Source organism: Anthonomus grandis, chromosome 22, assembly GCF_022605725.1.
Source record: "Anthonomus grandis grandis chromosome 22, icAntGran1.3, whole genome shotgun sequence".
Classification (NCBI taxonomy): Eukaryota; Metazoa; Arthropoda; class Insecta; order Coleoptera; family Curculionidae; genus Anthonomus; species Anthonomus grandis.
Window position 1 is genome coordinate 10,269,846 of NC_065567.1, and position 6,482 is coordinate 10,276,327.

A 6,482-nucleotide genomic window follows, 5' to 3' on the forward strand; every position below is an offset into this window, starting at 1 on the left:
TTAAATGAAAATTTCAGTGGTAATAATAAAATATGCCCTGGATAACCTAGAGGCCCCATAGGATTTGAATTGAAACATTTTTACCATATAAATTTTAAACACAGCTCTAATTTGTGGATTACCCTCCGTAAAATACACCCTATAATAACCTTGTCCTGTGTTTCAAATTTTAATTTTGTTCAATGTATTTTACAACTATGACATTTTACATTTACCTGCTCCTATGTATTATTATACCGGGTGGTACGTCGCCGAGCGGAACATAGGAAATCCCATGTAAATTTTAAGGGGGTCAATTATTGGCTTCCCTGTACATTTTATAGAAAAAATGTAAGATAGCTTTTTGAAGAGACCAATCTGGCAAACCCTCGTGCAAACTTTCAAAAAATTGTAATAAGCGAATCTTGAATTATTCAATTAAATATAATTGCAAAATTACCAAATTTTCGGTTCAGGTAAAACCAGACACCAGCCACCAGCAAACAATTTGTTATAAGGCTTTGTCAAATCTGACGTACAACCGAATACAAGAAATGTTTTTTTCGTTTTATCAATCTCACAACCATACATTCAAAGTAAGACACGTTAACACTTTTTTATCTAAACTTATTTAATATAACGATGAAGTTAAACCAATAACAATTATTATTATCGATTACTAAAAAAATAATTTTATCATACTTAGAATTTAATTAAACCAATAGCAGTATCTGAAATATTTTCAATTTAATTTCCCACCAAGCCTATCTGGTCCATTTCAACCATTAAACCTATTGTTAGTAAATTCGAGTCCAAAGACATTGCAATAAATAATTGTAAATGTTTAACTCAGAAGATCGAAAATAGATCCGAAAAAAGAGAGAACAGAACTCTTAATATTTTACTAAGTGTGGAAAAATAAAATAAAATACAATATAACTTTTTTAAAAATAATAGAGAATTACATAAAAACATCAATTAATCAAATAAATCAAGACCAATAATATTGCCGTTAAAAGCATTTTCCAAGCACTCTCTAACCATACGGGCATTATGGGCCGGGCAACCATCCATTTGGCACCAGATCATTTGATCTTCCTGAACAACTTCTTTCAAGGCGGTTCCAATTTGATTTTGAAATAAGTCCAAATAGGTTTCAGCTGTTTGTCGAATTTATACGAATACTATTTGTATTTTTTTAAAGTGCGCAATACCGTTGTGTGATGTTTATTTACCTCTTGCCTTCGAAGAACCCTCGTACTAACCATCTTGTTTTCCTCCACACTCAGTAGAATATTAAGATCTCTGCTCTCTCTTTCTTCGGCTCTATTTTCAATATCCTGAGTTGAACATTTACAATTATTTATTACGGTACCTTTGAACTGGAACTTATTGACAATACGTTTAATAGTTGAAATGGACGGAATGGGCTTGGTGGGGAAATAAACTGAAAACATTTCAGATACTGCTCTAAAACTGTTTCCCGCATAATGCCACTTAATTATGGCTATTTTTTCGTCGATTGAATAATTCATACTTGTTTTCTAATATCGACTGTCACTGATTTATTGACACTTTTCCTCACGTCAGTGACAATTTTCATTTTACTGGTGCCCGTTTGGTTTTACCTGAACCGAAAAATTGCCAATTTTGCAATTACATTTAATTGAATAATTCAAGATTCGCTTATTAAAATTTTTTGAAACTTTGCACAAGGGTTTGCCAGATTAGTCTCTTCAAAAAGTTATCTTACATTTTTTCGATAAAATGTACAGGGAAGCCAATAATTGACTCCCTTAAAATTTACATTGGTTTTCCTATGTTCCGCTCGACGACGCACCACCCGGTAGTAATTAGTTTTAAGTTTTAATTGACTTTGCTTTTTTTATGATGTAGTCGCGTAAAAAAGTGAACAGAAAGTAGTACGCTAGACCATAAAAGAATAATATTCTTAACAGTGCTGTAATACCAAATCAAACCTCATATAGAAAATTTTCACTTGTGGAGCTACAGTTGCATATTTGTAACTATAAACTAATCAACTTTATTAATATCACCATATTTATGAGTTATGACACTGGTGAGAAGACAAAGGCGGCCGACGGCAAGAATGGGGGAACGATTCTATAATTATGAAATCTAATTTTTAATACAATAAAAATTACAAAAAAACGTAAATTTTTATTCTTAAATTTAGTTTAACAAGCCTTTAAAATATTCATGATTTTCTAACCAAAAGATTTTTGTAATATTTTTCAATTTTTTTTCATATGGAGCGTTCTTAATTGAAACAGGAACTCTATAATAAAAAGCATAGGCAAATCTTTGACATAAGCAATTACTCACAAAATCAATAGGAAGATTTGTTTTTGTAATTTTACTCTTGATGTAGAGGCAGCCTCTATACGAATACCTACTTATACAGTGCTTCCATTTCAAAACGAACCACCCTTAATACCTTCTTGAAGAAAAACACAACACGTCAATATACAGGGGACGATTAATTTTATATTTGACAAAGTTCTGTCAATCACTTCCAGCTAACCTCACTTGATATGTCAAATGGAAACACTATCTTGTGACACATTTATTGTAAGCAAAAAAATTAAGACAGTACCAGCGAATAGTGAGGTAAAATGTCTGGTAATAACGGCTATTTTATAATACAGTAAGGGTGTAAAATTATGTTTAAAAAATAAACAATATTTTTTTCAATTTCATCAGTTCCCAGAATTTATTTTATTAAGTGCTCCAAGTTTTCTCCGTTATTTGGGAGACAATAATAGTGTCTGTCTTGAAATTCCTTACTAACATTGTCTCAAGAGTTTGTCCGCTAATATCTCTACATTCGCGACTAATTCGATCCTTTAACTCATTAATAATTTCAGGTGGGGTTTTTCGAGGACTGGATTTTTTGGACTCAATGAAATGTTTATTACCATACATTTTTACTGGTAAATCGCTTTAACTTGCATCAGTTTTTTTGGCGAAGTAAGATGGAAAATTGTTTGCCATTTAAAATATTGTGTGCCACGATGAGGCAACCATTTGACCTACCAAAGTTTAAGTTAATAAAATTGTATCTTTTATTACCACACAATTTTGCTTACTATATGCTTATACGTTCTCCGATCTTGTTTTTTTCGGTTTGGTTAGATGGGAGATTCTGTGCCTTTTAGAATAATGTATACACTTAGGATAGCCATTTAAAATACAAAAGTTGGGTTGGGTTGGGTTCGGTAAAATATCCATTATTCCCAGACATTTTTGGTCACTATTCGCTGGTACGCGACATAAATCGAATTAAGGAGAAGGTATTATTGGAAAAGTGTTTTTTGATAAAGTAAGCTCAATATTTTTATTTCCCAGACATTTTTGGTCACTATTCGCTGGTACGCGACATAAATCGAATTAAGGAGAAGGTATTATTGGAAAAGTGTTTTTTGATAAAGTAAGCTCAATATTTAATATTTCTGATTATTTATTTACGCCAAAAAGCCGTATTTAGCAGGAATTTTAAAAATCGAAGTCCTAATGATGATTGGGCTTGAAAACCGGATGAAGTTGTGGCTATATTTCGAGAAACTCATGCTGATTTGCCCCTACTGAGTCAAAGTACTGTGATTAAAATTGCGGATCAGTTCAATACTCGGGAAAATGTAAGCGGTATCCCTAAACAAAAACAACCATTGGTAAGTGAGGATACAAAACTGGATATTCTACTAGGTTATAAAGAATCACCTATAACTCCGGCAAGATAAGTAGCACGGGATTACGATCGATGTCACCAAACAGTTTTGAAAATTCTGAAGTCACCAGGCCGCACCAATCCAAACCGCTGAATCCAGTCTAGGTTTTGCTAGTGGACGATGCCGATCGTAGATTACAATTTTGCGAAACCATGATGTATTTGGTTGATAAAGGTCAAATACTTTTCAACTAGTTGTTATTTTTATACGAAACAAACGACTTTTACTATTAAATGTATACATGTACCTTTTTCTTTTAGGTAAATACTAATGTAAAAATTGTAATTTTTAACTTGTAAAATTGTTATTATTATACTGAAACAAACCCCAAATGGGTTAACTTTTCATGATCTTTTAAAACTTAAACAGAACCAGAAACGTTTCAATTTAATTTCAAAAGAAATTCGATTTTTTTAATAAATTAATGACAAACAAAATGTCGAACCTCCATTTTTAAATGAGCATTTGTACAATGTGGCACAAGAGGTATCATTCCACTTAAAAAATTATGTCAGGACTTACATAATTTTTTAAGTGACCTCTTGTAAGATGGCTGAAATACTTTTTTACAGATTGATCACTTTCTCAAGATAAACAAAGTACGCGTTTTTTGTTGTTAATTTCCATACCTCTAAGCAGTTTTTTTCAATTTAAAGTCAATGGTTGATTTATTTCAAAAAGAAAAGTACTCCGTCAATTTCTTTTTTAAAAGAGCTCTCCAACAAGGTGCTACAAGTGACATCATCCTATTAAAAAATTAAGTAGGGTTAGGGTTCATCCTTTCAGAAAAGTTGAAAAAAAGTTTTTATACATTTTTAAAAGCCTCAAAAACTTTTAGTAGCCGTGTTTTTGTGTTTTTCTCAAATATTTTTTTCAAGAGCGATAGCGAATTTATTCTAGTTCCGCCCTGTATATATATCGAATATTTAAAATTTTATAGGTATAGTATAAATCATCAGTTGGATGTCTACAATGTCTCCTTTGAAGTCTTCTTCAATACAGTATTTAGACACATAAAAGTTTTTTAATACTGTTACTATAGGCACCTCCCGATAGAATTTTTACAGTATCTTAGTATGGAATCCACAAGCCAAGTATATAAAGCAATTTTCTTCTAGAATGGTTTCTAACTTAATAAAGTTTATAAAAAAATATTTCCAATTTTTTTATTGAAATTTATTATATGTTCATTCCATTGCAAATGCTAATCCAACCACCAAGATATTTGATTTTACTTACTTTATTAATATTATTTTATAGACAAGGTTGGTCTTTACTTCTACGAGTCCTGCTGTGAATTAATATTTAGTTTCTACTAAGTTAATCATAAGAATCAGACAACAAAATTGTGTGGTAATAAAAGATACAATTTTATTAACTTAAACTTTGGTAGGTCAAATGGTTGCCTCATCATGGCATACATTCATAAAAAAGATTCTAGTCATATTTAAGCAATTTTTGTTTTAACCATGAAAGCATCTGAAATCAATTATTTTTCAAAAATAAAAACCAAAACATAAGCCCTCTTAAAATCGAGATGATATATCTTAAAGGCAGACTTCGGGAACATAGAAATGATCAAAAAAAGCGATGATCAATAGCGCATAGAACATACATTTAATGTTGACGATGTCGTGTTTTTAAGCCAACAAATAAATTACAAAAAAACTCTGATAGCTGAATTAATAAAAATTAAACATAATAAAACCGTTAATAAGAGAACTGACCTTAAAAACTTTCAATATTTTAGTATAATTGGTAAATTAAAATAATATTCTGTTATAATCTCGAGACATACAGTGTTGTCATTTCAAAACGAACCACCCTCAATAACTTCTTGACGGACCAGCAAATAGTAAGCTTAAATGTCTGGTAATAATGAATATTTTATCGACGTCATACATTGGTATCTCAAATAGCTGCCCCATAATGTGATACATCATTTTAAAGGGCATATAATCTCTTATCTAACCAAACCGAAAAAAACAAAATCGGTTGACGTATAAGCGATTAGTACCTAAGCACAATTGTGTGGTAATAAAAGATATTTTATTACCACACATTTAACTTAAACTTTGGTAGATTTTAAATGATAAACAATTTTCCAAGTTACTCCGCCAAAATGATTAAGGGTGGTTCCTTTTGAAACGAAAGCACTGTATAAGTCAACTATATGATCCACCATTAGAATATTAATAAATTGTTTTAAATCCACAAAAAAAAATTAATAAAAAGAATAAAACAATCGAAATAGTTTCAATTGTACGCTTATCCTTCTGTATTGTCCTCCATTTATTTTATTTTAAGATCGACTTAAGCCTACAAATAAAACGTGTTTAATTAAACTTAACTTTCTACTTGTATCTAAAACAGTTAATATTATAAGCAAATTGTTATATTAATTTGTATTAAAATAAATCGACTCGAACATGTAGTTTTACTCCTCATAACCTTTGGATATTAAATATTTGTTAGAGCAGCTTATACCAAAACATTGCCCACACTTCAATCCAAGTTTAGAACAATTTTCATCCATCATTTAAACACCACAAAATACTTTGCGTAGTTTGTATCTTTGTTTTACTATCGGTATCTTTCACTGTCAAATTAAATATCTAACAACTGTTTGGTTTGGTTTTTATCATTTATTATAAATAAAAATACATAAAGCGTGTAAGATTAGTTAATATACTATATATAAATTTTTTCCTTCATGTACCATTTGTAGCAAAAGGTATTACCTCGCGATTATAA

The 6,482-nt window shown here is 30.5% G+C and overlaps 1 long non-coding RNA gene across 2 annotated transcripts; it reads left to right on the plus strand.

Annotated features, from left to right (window-relative positions):
- Positions 1–2,579: 2,579 nt before the first annotated feature.
- Positions 2,580–4,073, plus strand: LOC126748681 (uncharacterized). 2 transcript variants are annotated; one of them, XR_007664797.1, is made up of 4 exons: positions 2,580–3,293; positions 3,349–3,430; positions 3,488–3,638; positions 3,706–4,073. It is a non-coding gene; the product is annotated as an uncharacterized LOC126748681 (long non-coding RNA). The 2 variants fall into 2 exon arrangements; XR_007664798.1 differs by having other exon boundaries at positions 3,491–3,638.
- Positions 4,074–6,482: the final 2,409 nt, after the last annotated feature.